We start from the raw sequence: 14,917 nt of genomic DNA, 5'->3' as shown, positions 1-14,917 counted from the left end.
GGGGAAATCTGGGTTTGATTTGGGGTGAAGTGTAATTGAAAAAGTTGATGATCTTTCTGAAAAGCTTTTTCTTTTCTCAGATATGACATTGTTCTCTTTGCTGGGACTGACGGTTATTCACCAAAGCTCAACATTTCACACCTTTTTCCCAAGTTTAGGAATGCCTCAGTCCATTACATTTACAGATAGATTTGAACCTGATTCCATTACTTTTGGCAGATGTGAGCTTCCAAGCTTCCACGCTAACTACCCACCTGGCAGCGCTACGGGCAGAAAAAGGCCGTGAGTTAAAGGCAGCTTTGAGCAGACAGCAGTCTTTTTTCACAAGGCCGCTGAGAAAGTCCCAAAAAGCAGCTGAAGCTTCATTTCGAGCTGCACATTTTTGATCAAGAACAAGAAAGCCTATTCCGATGGGAGGTGCTGAAAGGAGGATGACGATGATTCAAACACTCTCTTCAGAGACGAGAAGAACGGTCCCGATGCCATCTCCACACTCTCCGATGTCCAACTGGGGGCGAGTGCGATGGTTAGAAGAGTGTCGGCGATGTCCGAGAGTTTGACAGAGCAGCTGGACCAGGATCTAATGAAGTGCAGGCGGTTCAGCATCCAGTGTGATCAGTCTGTGGATAACAGCAGTACATCCCAGCTGATCATGTTTATCCGGATGGTGTTTGATGATTTCTCTCCAAAAGAAGACCTCTTGACACTCCTGCCGCTGAAGACAACAACGCAGAGAGCTGACGTCTATAATGCAGTGAAAAGTGTTTTTGTGGACAAAAAGCTTCCAGTGGAAAAGCGACAGACGGTCCCGCCATGACAGGCCGACATGCAGGCTTTACTGCACAATGCAAAAGAGACACAGACTTCCCCAAATGTCTACATGATCACTGCGTCATCCATCAGCAGGAGATATGTGCAAAAGCCCCCCCCCCTCATGAAGATCATAAACAGCATCGCTCAAAAGCCAAACAGCACAGGATCTTCAAGGTGCTATTGGAGGAAATTCCAGCTGAATATGGTGACCTGCTGCTACACACAGGAATCCGATGGCTCAGCAGGGACGAGTTTTACAGCGTTTTTTGTCACTTTGGGCTAAAATCAAAGAGTTGATGGAAACCAAGGGGGAAGACACCTCCCTGCTCCAGGACACTGATATCACTGGGAAGCTGAACCATTTGAACTGTGAGCTGCAAGGTAAAGGTCAGACTGCTGCTGACATGATAAGTGCTGTAAAAGCATTTAAAGCTCAGATGAACATTTTCTCTGTGCATTTCCAGAGAAAAAAGTCCTGCACTTTCCCCTCTGTGCAGTCAGTGCTCAGTGACCATGTTTGTGCATCTGGGGCTTTGACAAAGCTGCAGAGAGGAACTGAAGTCAGAAACAGACCTGGGAGAGAGTTTGAGAACAGCTTTAGGGACTCTGGTCAGCTTGAGCCATGTGTGTCCTTCATTTCAGATCCTTTCATGCAAGTAGACATGACACCCACTGCTGAGCAGCTCAGTGCAACGTTGAACTTGATGCTGGACAGAGACTGAAATCCTAACGCTGCAAAATGAGCTCCACCTCAAAGCCCATCAGGGTGCAGCAAACTTTTGGTGCCTTGTAGATCCAGAAAAGTCCACAGATGGATGCACAGCAGCTGTGAAAGATGCCTTTTTGGTTGAGCCTGTCTCTGTGAATCAGCTTTTTCTGACATGAACTTCATCAAGAACAAACAGAGAACACACCTTACTGATGCACATCTCCAACACTCACTCAGAGCTGCAGGGTCAGATTATCCCCCAGCTTACAGAACACTAGCAAACAGCATGCACTGCCAGGCTTCCCACTGACACACATTTACAAAGATGCTGTCAGTGAGACTGTAGTGCTGTTAAATATTGTGCAACAATGTGAAAAATCATTTGTTCCAAAAACTGTAAGAGATGGAATCATTTGTTCAAATGCTTCTGATTTGGTGATTAGTACAAATGTGGTGATTAATGACAGAACTGATCATTTGTAGAAACATGAGACAGAGTTCATGATGTGTTTCAGATTTGATAAAGGTTTGATGTGATAGTTAATGATTTCCTCAAAATTGTTAGAGGTGTTAATTTGTCCAAAATAGAACTGCTTAAAATGCTGAATGTGTTCATACAAAACAGTCAAAGTTTGACAAAATGATCAGATGTGCTGACTGACCTGCAAATGCTCCAATTGATGAACAGAAATAAATGCTGCTGCATTTTAAAGATATTTTTGTCATGAATATTTTTATGTGAGGAATGAATAACACTAACATGATCAGTCTCTGCAGATGTGTTTTTATTACTGTCATTAATGAAGGTGAACTGTGTAACTTTGTTACTCTGTAAGTTCTGGATCAAAGTGGTGTTGCTCGGTACCCTTGAAGTAGCTCTCAGTGTCAGAAAGCTTGGTGAGCCCTGCTCTAGATAATGGACCTGCTGCTGCTAATAAGAACAAAGCATCAGCTGCGCTCGGCTTCTTTCTGAACTCTGTGGAAAAGTTTGGCTTTCCATTCCAGTGAGACAGCTTTCTGTTTGGATTTAGGGACTAAAAGGATTTGACTGTGTCTCTATTTCTGATCTGATATTTCATCTCCCTCAGAGTTAGAGGAGACCGAGCAGGTGAAAATGTTGGGATGGCTCACTGTGTGTTCACTGTTGGTGGTTGTGGAAAAGCAGCTACATTTGAGGGAAAAGTGTCCTAATCAGAGGTTAGTGACTGAAATCCTTCACTTGGAATTGTTTCCTATCAAAGATGGAGGAAATCATGAACTAGTCCTAAAATATATGAATGTCCACTATAGGGCTGCATAAAACGATTATTTTAGTAATCAAGTATTCTATCGATTATTCCAGCGATTAATCGAGTAATCGGATAAGAAATACTTTTTTTTATTAACAGTTTATCTGCATATTTTAACTTCCGTAATGTAGTTTCTCGCCGTGTGAACAAACAGCGGTGAATGGAGCAGCTACAAAGTTCTCTTTTCTTCACCTTAACACTTGCTGATCAGGTGCTTGATGAAGGACCTCCAGCTGTTTCACAGATTTAATGGTGGTTACTAAAAGAAAAAGCTGCTGTTTTGGACGCTGGAAAAACGTTTGCTTTTTCACTACTTGAGCTCACCGTCACAGCTTTGCCTCTTTGCGCTTGCGCAGTTAAAACCGCTGCCTGCTATGAGTGTTTTGAAAAACTAGTGGCTGCGGGAGCCATGGCGCATGTGTGAGTAATGGTGTAATGCTTTGTATTCACAAGCATTCTCGAAAATACGTTTCTACTGCAGGTCTATATTTAGTCACTAATAAGGGATTAAAGTATAAAAAATATTTTGAAGGAGCCCCTCGGTCCTGGGGGGCGGGCCTTCCGGTACCGAACCATCGCTAGTGCTAATGGCCCGCGCTCGCTAGCAAAGCAGTTCTGGTAGCTACAGCTGAAGTAAAGACAAAAATAGCAGCTGAAATTCTCAGCGAGCACAACACACACAGACACACAGAGAGCAGTGGAGGCGTGGAAATGCATGTCAGCGACAGTTGCCACCCGTCCCGTAAAGTACGGAACACGGCATGTTACGGAGCCGTATTCCACGGAGTCCCGTAACATACGGGGTTCTGTATTTTACAAGACAGGTGGCAACTCTAGTGATGATCCACTCTGTGTTAAATGAAATCCATCGCAGCGACGGAGAGCTTTTTAGAATGTGTGCTTGTGTATACGTGAGTGATTCACACTCCAGTCCAGTAGGTGGCGGTAATGCAGTTCTATGTTGGTTTGCCAGCCCCCAATAAACCCACAAAAAGACGACGGAGCACTAATGCTGCTAATGCTAGTGAGGAGCGCCGCTTACACCGAGACAGCTGAGCGCTGCAGAGTTTAAACGAAGCATCGACACAGTAAATTTGTGTCGATAAATTTTTAGAATCGATTTAATCGAGTTAATCGATGAATCGTTGCAGCCCTAGTCCACTATTCAAATGATTTTCACTTGGAGAGCTGAGCTCTTGTGGCGTGACGTGTGGATGGCAGTAACAAGTACTGATTACGAGCTGCTTCACAGTCTTGAAGAGCATCATCTACTCAGTCCCTCAGACAGCCCACACTTGTTCTGTGCTCAGTTTGTCTTTGTGCCTTCAGATGATCCTTGACCTCTTCACAGATGGCTGGGAGAACCATCCCCTGGTCCTGAACAAAGCTGACTCCTAATCAGCTTTGGTCCATTGGACTTTCCCACAATCCTGTGGCAGCAGCAGAGAATCTGGAGCTAAATGAAAATCTAAAATGTACCAAGCTTTGTTCTCAGGCTCTGGAAGCAAAGATTCAAACATAGATGAACAAGTATTTGTAGAAATCACTGCACATTCAGTGCTGTGCATGTAGAAATGATGGACCATCAAACTGATTATCAGCTGTGCTTCATTGATCTATAATCATGTGACTGAAAGCTTCTCCAACACAACGTGCGTGTGCCTAATACAGGACTGCAAACTCAGGACATCTTGGACCCTGACAGTTTGGGAGGAGAGCCTGCTGTTGGAGTTGTTGGACCACCCATCCAGCGCCCCCTGGAGCCACATGGTGTGGCTGCACTTAGAGAAGCTGTTGATCCTCTGAGTCCCTCTCAGGACAATGGAAACACCTTTACCTGGCTGCACTTACCTGTGCAACACTGCATTCATAACCTGAGCACAATAACATAGTAGAACAGATGTTGGCAGTTAATGGTTTTTAAGGTTCAGTTCAAATGTTGAAGGTTTCAAATGATACTTCCTGCCTGATCCTTTATCAATTCAAATGTCCATTATTAGAAACATGTTTTTCATGTTTAGTGTTTTCATCAATTCTGTCATTGTTATAATAAAGAGGGAGCAGCCTCTAGTTCTCTTAATATTGCTGTTTCTCACTAACCAAATGTCAGGTCACACCAGTCGAAGCAATATTGATCAGTAAAATCAGAGTCAGTTTGAATCTTGGAGTATTCCTGCATGCACTGATGTAGTGTGGCTGCTGCTGTGTTCAATAATAGATGAACTTGCATGGCATCAAAAGGGTTCAAAATGTAACACATTGTTATGTTTAATGTTTTTATATCAGCGAGAAATTCTACAGTTCAACAGAAATGGAAGAAATGCCATGTTTGTGAGGGTGGAGATATTTCCTGATAGCCTTTAAAGCAGGGATCAATTCTGTTATTGAACAGTAATCATTGATTTGACATGAATGACTCAGTCCTTTATGTGGCTGCTGGCAGTGACAGAAATCCTCCAAATTCCTCTGCATGCTGCTGCATAGATGAAACAAATGTTGAGTCTCCTTTATGATCACATTAGGAAAGTATGGATTTAGTTGGAATACATGTACTCATTAAAATGTCTGTGCAAAGAAAAATCAGCATTTTCTCTTTGGAAATAAAAATCAAATGTGCATCACCATTTTTGAATGAGCTTTTCACATTTATTAAACAATAGTGTTCTGCATATATCAAACAAGCACAATGAAGCAAAGAAGGCCCCAGTATCAGGGATTTGAAACCATTTTTTCAACATTCTTCAGAACATTTAGACAAAGAACATAAATGACAAATAATTGTTGTTGTATTTTCCTCCTGAAATGGATTTTGGATCATCCAATGACTGCTCACCTGTGACAGGTGCAACATGAGTCCAAATGAAGCAGCAGAGGCTTCAGATTGGACCAACATCTCCACCATCCTGATGGCTGCTGTCATCACAGCCCTGAACTCAGTGTATGGATTCATATGTGCCACAGGGAAAGTTATTGTATGTGTGCAGGCACTAACAAGAGGGCAGCAAATGTGCTGAGCAGGATTTTTCTCCTTACACAGGTGCTCAAAGGTGACATTTCTTTTCAAATGTGCCCTCTCTGATGGAAGAAGGGCTTCATGCCTTTGTCCAGTTAACCACTGCATGAGTGTTGGGACAGACATTGTTGGGGGCTCACTTTGACTCCAGCGTCCTCCTCCATCTTCAGCTTGTAGCTCTTCTTGTGGCACAGGCCCACATACTTGTTGAGCTTCCTCCTGACCTGGACCATGAAAGACAGGGCACATACCATTATGTTGAAGTCCAGCTCTGCCCAGTCCATCCCCAAAGCCACTAAACCAATCCTGTGGACCTGTTCTGTCCACAGAGCTTTGGCTCTCTGCTTTAAGGAGAGCTGTGCTTCTCCAAGTGTGTCCCAGCTGAACAGCAGGCTGCTTGTTGGTGAACATCTGGCCTCAGCAGCAGGTCCTCGTTGCCATTTGGCCACAGCGCCCCCTAATGTGTGGCTGCAGGATTAACACGAGGCAGCTTTTTGAATGAGGTGAGGGAGACTTTGACCAAAGAAGGAGACAGGAACAGCTCTCCTTCATCTACAAGTCCAAAGGCCAGTGGATTCAATCAATAACTACTGACTTTTTTTTAGGATAATGAGGAATTGATTGGAATCTCCAAAAACCAGAATCAAACTAAGCAGGGAGCACGTGTTCCCAGTTTTCTCCCCCAGGTTCCTTTTCTATTGTTATCATATTAAAATCACTAAAATGCCCTGATATACAAGTCAAAGTCTGACTGCTGCTGTATTTGATTTATTGGTTAATATTGATATAAGTCAACGAGCTGATACAATCAGCAAAAACTGATGTGAGATTTCTTTTTCCAAAACAACTCTGGGATTTTTGACAGCCTTTAGCATTCCTACAATAACAGAACATTCCTTTTTATTTTGTTAGGTTTGTCCAGACTTCACAAAACACTGAAACAGCTTTAAATTCTGCTCATTCATTCATCTTTAACACCACACTCTTTCTGCTCAGCTGGCTCAAACAATATTAGCACATCAATACATTTAAATTATTGTTGGAGCACAAGCAGAACAGTCACACTGAAAGCATCAACATGGAAATGATTGAAAAAGTCCACAATGAAATGTTCTGGGTCCAAACCTGAACACATCTGACCATAAAGAAGGCTATGGACTATTACAAATACTAAAAACCTTTGTTTTGCTGCAATTCCTCTCATTTTAGTTTGAATTCAAAGAAGTCAAATCAAGTGTTGAGGCTATTTTTATGGCCCCAAATTTTGTGTCTGGTACTCAGATCAATGACAAGCTGAAACCTGGGATTTCAATGTGCTGCAGGAAGTCCTGGAGGAAGTTGATGATGGCGTTCTCTCTGTCATGCCTTTGGCTTCCCCCTCACTGAGGTCAGGAATTAGGATAGCATCCGGATAAAGATGGAGACCAAAAACAGCACAAAGTTTCATAAGTAGTTGTCTTTTTCTTTTCTTTAAAAACAATCTAGAGATTTTTGTGTGTTTCTGAAACAATTGAAGCAAAATGATGAAAGAATAGTCCCAAAAATGATTGTGATTCAGCTGTGTCATGATATCATCTGCTGTTTCAAAACGTCAAGTTACTGGCGCCAGATAAAGAAGCATCGAGCACTCTGACTGCATCATCATCATCCTCTTTAGGAGCAAACAGCTCTGAGCAGAGATTTCGGTGCCTTCTAATCAGCTCCACAAGCTTGTAGACCTTCATGCCATTAAGTATCTGCTGCAGCACAGGAGTTAGCCGCACTGTGGCATGAAGAAGACTGGAAAAGAAAAGAGTTTCTAATGATTTGACAAAGACCACAGAGAGAAATGCAGAATGAAGGATTGTGCAGCTTTAAAATATGAAGGCATATTTCCATCACTTCATACCATTTCATTATTACAGTAAACGCTGTGTTTGTAAACAGGAGCAAATGTGGCCTTGACCTTGTCATTGCCCACACTTTGCATGAACACTCATTAAGTGTCCGTTGTTGACAAGTTTCACCAAAATCTGAGCAATAAAATAAGAGGAGCAGCACTTCTTATGAACTGAGGATGGACCAATCTGTGGTTTGGACAGATGAGAAGAGAAGGTTGGAAATAGAAAAAATAAATCTCTACAATTGATGAAAGCATTTGATGAAACCACGCTACCTTATGATACTGTCCTTTCTGTCATACGTCAGCAGCCCTGTGGAAGCACAACTCACAATCTCTGCTGTGAGCTCTGTCACATCACCTGCTGCCTCCACCTAAAATGAGCACAGACTTATTAAAAAGCACACAATAAGATGGTCAGAAAAGATTTCAGATCAACTCTCCCTTTCTGTCAGTAAAGCAGAGTCAAGATCATCCACATCTTCTTTGTTCACCTTCAGACTGTCAGAGTCTCCTGATGCAACAAACTGATAACAGCAGTTTGTGAGGAAGCGTGGTGGTGGAGCTCCCTGAGCGAGGCTGACACAAAACACTTGTGCTGCAGTTCTACATGTCATCAGCACACCAACAACACTGTAAATGTGATGTTACACTGATAAAGTGCAGACTTTAGGACCTTTGTGAAGAACTACAGACCTGTAGGAACCATTTTCTAGCTCACTGATGGAGGAGACAGGACTCTTTCCTTTCTTGCCCTCAAACAGTCTCTTCTCAATGCTGCATCATTTCTAATTAAAGTACGTGACAATATGCTGCAGCAGGTTCATGATATCAGTGATAACATTCAGTGGTCTTTGGCACCTGAGAAACTCCTGCATGACATTAGTGGTCAAAAGCTCTTTGCTTAGTGCAGCAGGATCACTTCCTGCCTCTCCAATAAAGGTGACATGCAGTTTGTTGAGGGGAGCCCTTCTTTGTCTTTGCCACTGAGTGAAGCCTCTCTGAACAACATCATCCTGCTGATGCACATCTTAAAGTCTTTGCTTTGACCTCACTGACTTGCACTGGAGGACATCAATGTCACTGTTAAAAACAACCAATGAAAACAGTTACCTAACTTACATGCAAATGACATCACAATGAAACGGAACCATCAACAAAATCACCTCCATCAATCAGCCAGACTTCTCTCAGCTTCTTCCTCATCAATCATTTAGTTGTCAGGATCAATCCTGGGACCAGAGTCAGTATTGGAATGAAGACGTCCTCCATCCTCGGGCCTGACAATCTACAATAATATCTCATTAATATCTAAAATGCAGGACAAACACAAACAGGAAGGTTTCAGCAAACAAACCAAAAATGCTGGATACCATCAAAACAAATGTTCAAGATCTTTGATTGTTTTCCATTTTGAACATATGAACATTTTATAATGACTTGTTCAAATGAAACAGACATTGCTGCATCAACAAAGGGACACATTCTTAATGAACAAATACAGTAACTGATGCTGAACACTGCTTAAAAATGACACAACCAACCTCCACACAGGCTGGCATGCTGAGCATGTTCTACTTGAGGATGATCTGCTGTCCATAACTGTGGCTGTTCATCCCCCTTACACAGCACATTCAAGCTGCACACTGCAAACACAAAGATCCTCCTCTGTAGTTGTTGTTGTCTTCACAGCAGCACACACAGCAGTGCACATTCAGAACAAGCGGAGGAAGAAATGTTTGAGGGCGTGAACTGAAAGGCTGTTTTTCTTGTTATCAGGAGACGTTTGGAGGGACGGTTGCTGCCGCTCAGTTTCTGGTTGTGCTTCAGTGAAGCTCGGTCTGAGAAGCTGCTGTTGGTGTTGGTGTTCTTTGAGCTGATTGACAGTTACAAAAATGTGACTTTAAGCAGCTTTGACAGCTTTGATCTTCTGATCATCTCACTATATCTGAGCTGCTGGACTTCATCTCAAAGCTTTCTGGGTCCTGATGCTGCGTTTCCACTGAGCAGCGACACTTTGATTTGGACACATTTGGAATGAAGATCCCAGATTTGCCAAAGATGAGTTATTGTGTTTGTTGTGCTGCAGCTTCACAGCAGATGGAAGGAAAGTCAAAGAGCCACTAATGCAGCCGCTGTGCCGACCGCACACGGAGGATCTCTGCAGACGGTCGTGTTCCTCGTCTTCCTCGTCAGCCGCCGCTTCAGGTCTCGCTGACACTATCAGACAGCAGCAGCTGTGTTATTGAGCCATGAAGCATCTGTGACCTTGTTGAAGCTGTTCAGGAAGAAGCTCTGAGATTAATGAGCCCGTTTCCCACAGAGACCTGGAGACAGAAGCAGCACAAACATGAAGATACAATACTCGTCTTTAAGGCTCCTTCAAACTGCATCTTCTTCAACCCTGGGGGGGCACAGAGGTTCAGTCCTGTTACCATGGTTTCTATCAGGACTGCAGGAGGCAGCAGCAAGGTAGAAAGTGGATGCAGGTGTTCAGAGGGCCTGCTGTATGCTTACTGTGGTGAGGTCACTTTACTGATCAGTACTATACTTATTAAAGCAGAAGCACACAGAGCAGCAGGGATCAAATGCTGATTGGTGCAGGAACACGCTCACCTGTGGAGGGCGCTGCATGCTGCTGTGTTCTCCTGTGGCCTGTCTCAGCCTTTGGTTGAAGCTGCTGCCTGTTTGGACAGTCTGGCTCAGATCCTGCCCGTGTGAGGAAAGCTCGCAGACACACAGCAGTGATTAGTTCCAGATGTTCTCCTGTTTCAAAGTGCCAGGCTTCTCAAAGGGCGGCCCGCGGACCAGCGCCGGTCCTCGGGAACATTTTACGAGGCCCATGAGAGAAACAAGGAGCGCTCTAAAAACAACAGAGAGCAACTGTTGATGAGAGGAAAAGTTTTGATGTGAGCCAAAAATAAAGACGTGCCAACAAACAGAAGCTCGTCAGTCCAACGAGCTTCAGCCTGTAATTGATGTTTTTTCAAAGCTGCAACACCATCAAGGATCTGTGAGCTGCAGCTACACAACAATCACTTTACATCAGTTTCCAAAGCCTGATGGAAGGATAGGATATGTATTCCTGGATGTGTGGGACAGAGGGCCGCTGATCTGACAGAGTTCACACGCACACATCTGCACTCACAAAGACGACACGTGTTAAAGCCTGTTGGTGCTTTTGTTGGATCATCTCCACTATATCACTGTTATCTAGGAGGTTCTTCAAGATACCCACCTGTGTGTGTGTGTGTGTGTGTGTGTGTGTGTGTGTGTGTGTGTGTGTGTGTGTGTGTGTGTGTGTCGGCAGCATAGACTGGAGAAATGCCCCTTTAGTTCAAGTTAGCTAAACTATTAAAATGCACCAATAGGCTGAGAGTATGACATCACAAACTGTTAACGATCTGGCACTAATTAATTTGGTTCTGAGAGTCTTTGAGCTGCACGCGAGCACTGACTGGGACATTTAAGGAGGCGGAGACAGAAGAGCTGGATGTTAACCAAAGTTAAAAAACTACATGATAATGATAATGCCAGATCACACCAACAGTCATCAAGGCAGTCTACACTGTAAGATTAAGAAGCCACAACATTATAGAGAAAAGCCCAAAAGTATGGTGTAATATCACAGCTTCACTGCAGGAAACCTACACAACATTGTGGAGATCCAAAAACTTTGTTGTTATATGTATACAGATATGTTTGTCCACAATGGGGCTGAGATGAGGACATATATTAAACTGTCACACGTCAGCCTGTTAGCAGTCAGCTTAAGGAAATGGTTTAAAGTCCTCCATGAAAGCAGTGCCTGCAGACTCTTTATATTCCCTGTTTCCACTCTTGGATTTGTTAGTGTGGGAGAAAACTTTGGGCAGGCCCACATCTCATGAGACAACCTCCTGAAATCTGATGCTGAGCACGCTGACACCAGCCTGTGGCCACTGTGTGGACCCACAATAAGATTATGGGTGTGGAAACAGTGGGCCGGGGTGGGCGGGGCACTCTGATCACCTGTGTGTCTAAGACGAGCCTGTTGAACCCCTCCCACTAATCTCTGTACACACACACACTGTGACAGCTTGCATCTAAGTTCACCCTGACTGGCTTTTAGCATCAGCTGGTGGGGAGGCAGGTGAAGGGACTGAAGTGAGACCTTAAGGATGGACACCTTCAGACCAAAGTGGACCTCAGAACAACAGTTTCTCTTCTTCTGCTGCTGCTTCTGGGCCTCTGCAACGCTCATTATGACCATGGAAGAAATGATTGACTAAAACTAGAACAGCTTGGAAACACTGCATTTAATGAAGGGCACGTCTCCCACATCACTGGGGCCTCTCTTTATCAATAACAGAGCGTTAAATGCATGGAAATGAAAATATAAAGTGTTTTTTCTGTCTCGTTTTCACAGGATGGTGCTGCTAATAATGGGAAGTGCCCAAATATGGTTTCACCTTCGACCTTCTCTCATTATCAGGGTAAGATTTCTATGTTCAGTAAAGGAAATGACTTTTTTGGAGACAAACAGCAGTTTCTTACTTTGACACTTGGATGAAAAGTCATTCTTTCATTTATTTTAATAGGATCTTCAGATTTTCTGCTCCAAGGAGATGTGTTCATTCCAAGAACTAGAAATGCCATGAAGGGCTTAAATGGGCAATATTCCTGTCTGTGGCCAAAGTCTACTCCCACCGGGAATGTTGAATCCCTTTGTTCTAAGTGGGAATGATGGTGGGTTTCATTGTAGCGAATGTCACCACATGTTAACATTCTTTCAGCCACTGAAACAACAGCATCACTGATGAAGTTATTCACAACTGCAGGAGATGCTGAGAAGACGATTTTAGATGGACGGCTTCATCACAGCGACCTGCATTTGTTTGATTCCACGTACAGCAGAGGAGGCGTACCTGAGCACTGAGCCCAGAGCTGGGTGACTTATTTACTGCAGCGCTTCAATGTTTGAAGGGAGGGGTCAGCGGAGGACCCTCAAGACCCTCCAGATAACTGCATCTGCAATAAGAGAACTGTAGTAAATATCTTCTTGCTGATTTCAGTCCTTTGAGCATAAGGACATATTGTAACATTGAGAACAGTTTAAACAGAAGCAGCAGATCAGAGCTCTCATCCAGTCTCCCACCTGTGGTCTGTTAAGCAACAAAAGTCCTTTGGTTGAGGTCAGGAATCATTGTGGCTGCAGCTCAATGGAAAGAAACACGCTGGGTCTCAATTTACTGCAAATGACTTCAACTAAACTCAGTAAACTAGAATATTGTCTGTGGACATTTATGTGAATTATAAACATCCTTCAAAAATAGAGCCCTTCTGATATTAGTTATTCACTCTTTGTATTTCGAACAGGCACTAAATGAAAATGAAAGAAGGCAGAGAAACACCCTTCAACCATGTTATGAGTGCTGAGCTTGCATAGTTTGTCCACCAGAGGGCACTCTACAAATCCCTTGGAAAAGAAAACTGAACACACACACACACACACACACACACACACACACACACACACACACACACACACATACACACACACACACACACACACACATTAAACCAAAGCTGTTCCAAAGCTCCTTTTCTTAGTTTTCCTTGCTCCTAAGTTCTGACTCAACTCTGTGAATTTTGTCCACATTTGCTCACACATCAGCTGGAAGCTGGATTTTCAGCACAGGTCATAATACAGTAACAGCTGCATAAATGATCTGTGGCTGCAGTTTCTGGAGACACACCCTAGAGTTCTCGTTTTCAGGTAGGTCAGGTGACCTACAACCTACCTGCAGCCACTGGCCCATTTTCTAAAGAGCGATGCATGCACACAGGTAACTGCTGCAACATGCAGCCATCAGGAGCAGGCTTTTTAAATCCACCATGCTTTCCCTTCTTTGGTCAGAGAGCTGCCCTGGTACATGTGTACCTCTCCTCTGTGATGGTAACTCTGCTTGTTTACAGGTTAGTTTGAAAGAAAACAACAAAGTGGAGCTTCAAACAGCTGTTTTGGCCTGTTGGAATAAAGTGTCCTCATCAGAGAGCCACAGCAGAGAACCCAGATGTACTAACAGCCAATGAGCACACAGACCGGAGAGTTCATGTAAATTTCACTGCATGTTCTATATTATTGACTTTGCTTTCTTCTGCTGTCTCCATGTTCAGCTGCGCCTCTTTAGTGGCTCGTGTCGGAGATGAGCAGGTGGTGTCACTGCAGAGGTGTGGCTGTGTAATCCACGGCATCGTCCAGCACCGGCTGCTGCACCCACTTGGTTTTTACCACGAGCACACTCAGAGTGACCGTGACCACAATATCAGAGTCAGCTGGGACAACATCCACCAAGGTCAACATCTCACAGCATCATTTAGGATTAATCACTAAGACCCTTTGAATCATTTTAAAACATTTCCCACAGCTTTTTGAAACAACTGTGACAAGATGGACACAAATAATGTGAAAAGTGCACATGATTACTCATCTATAACACACTGTGGAAGGTAAGGCTGAACAACAATGCAGCCTTAAGTCAAATACACTAAATCTAATTTAAATCATTTTCTGCTCATTACAATTGTGTCAATGTTCAGAAGTGCCTTTGGAATGACTCCAGAATGGGAAACCTGAACTCCCATCCCTGATCCCACTGTTCCCATTGGCCAGACTCAAGCATGTGTTACACTGACACTCTCAGGGTCAACAGGCTCTACCAGTGCTGAAACTACATGGCATCAAAATATAGAAAGCATAATAATAAACCACTGTGACTGCCACTATCTTTGCTGAGGTCATCAACAAAGTATGTTTTAATATCGTATTTTATCAACATAGTAAGAAAGGCTGTTTTTGAAACTTTCCTTCTATTTGATTTTGGCCTTTTTTTACTTCCTGTTGAAGACGAATCAAAATGATGGCAAAATCTCAATTATTAGAGCCACAAGGAATTTTTAAATCAACTTCTAAAAGGTGGTCAGATTTATAATCTTTGCATATTATAGAGCCGGTCTGGGCGTTTCAGAAGGAAATGTTGCATACCTATCATTTTACTTATGGGATATGAGGCATGAGGAGGATCTTTATCCACAATCTGAGGTTCAGTTTGACTAAATTCAAAGTTTCTAGCCGAGGTTGTGAGTGACGTTTTTAAAAGCATCAGCTGCACAGTTAGAATCAAAGATAATTCAGCTGATTTACCTTCCATAAACTTGTAGAGGCATATTTG

The 14,917-nt window shown here is 43.3% G+C and overlaps 1 pseudogene; it reads left to right on the top strand.

Annotated features, from left to right (window-relative positions):
• Positions 1-12,144: 12,144 nt before the first annotated feature.
• On the top strand, positions 12,145-14,414 carry LOC115775841 (low choriolytic enzyme-like; annotated as a pseudogene).
• Positions 14,415-14,917: the final 503 nt, after the last annotated feature.

This window comes from Archocentrus centrarchus, unplaced genomic scaffold (genome assembly GCF_007364275.1).
Source record: "Archocentrus centrarchus isolate MPI-CPG fArcCen1 unplaced genomic scaffold, fArcCen1 scaffold_24_ctg1_1, whole genome shotgun sequence".
NCBI lineage: Eukaryota > Metazoa > Chordata > Actinopteri > Cichliformes > Cichlidae > Archocentrus > Archocentrus centrarchus.
This window is presented reverse-complemented; position numbering and strand designations above follow the sequence as displayed.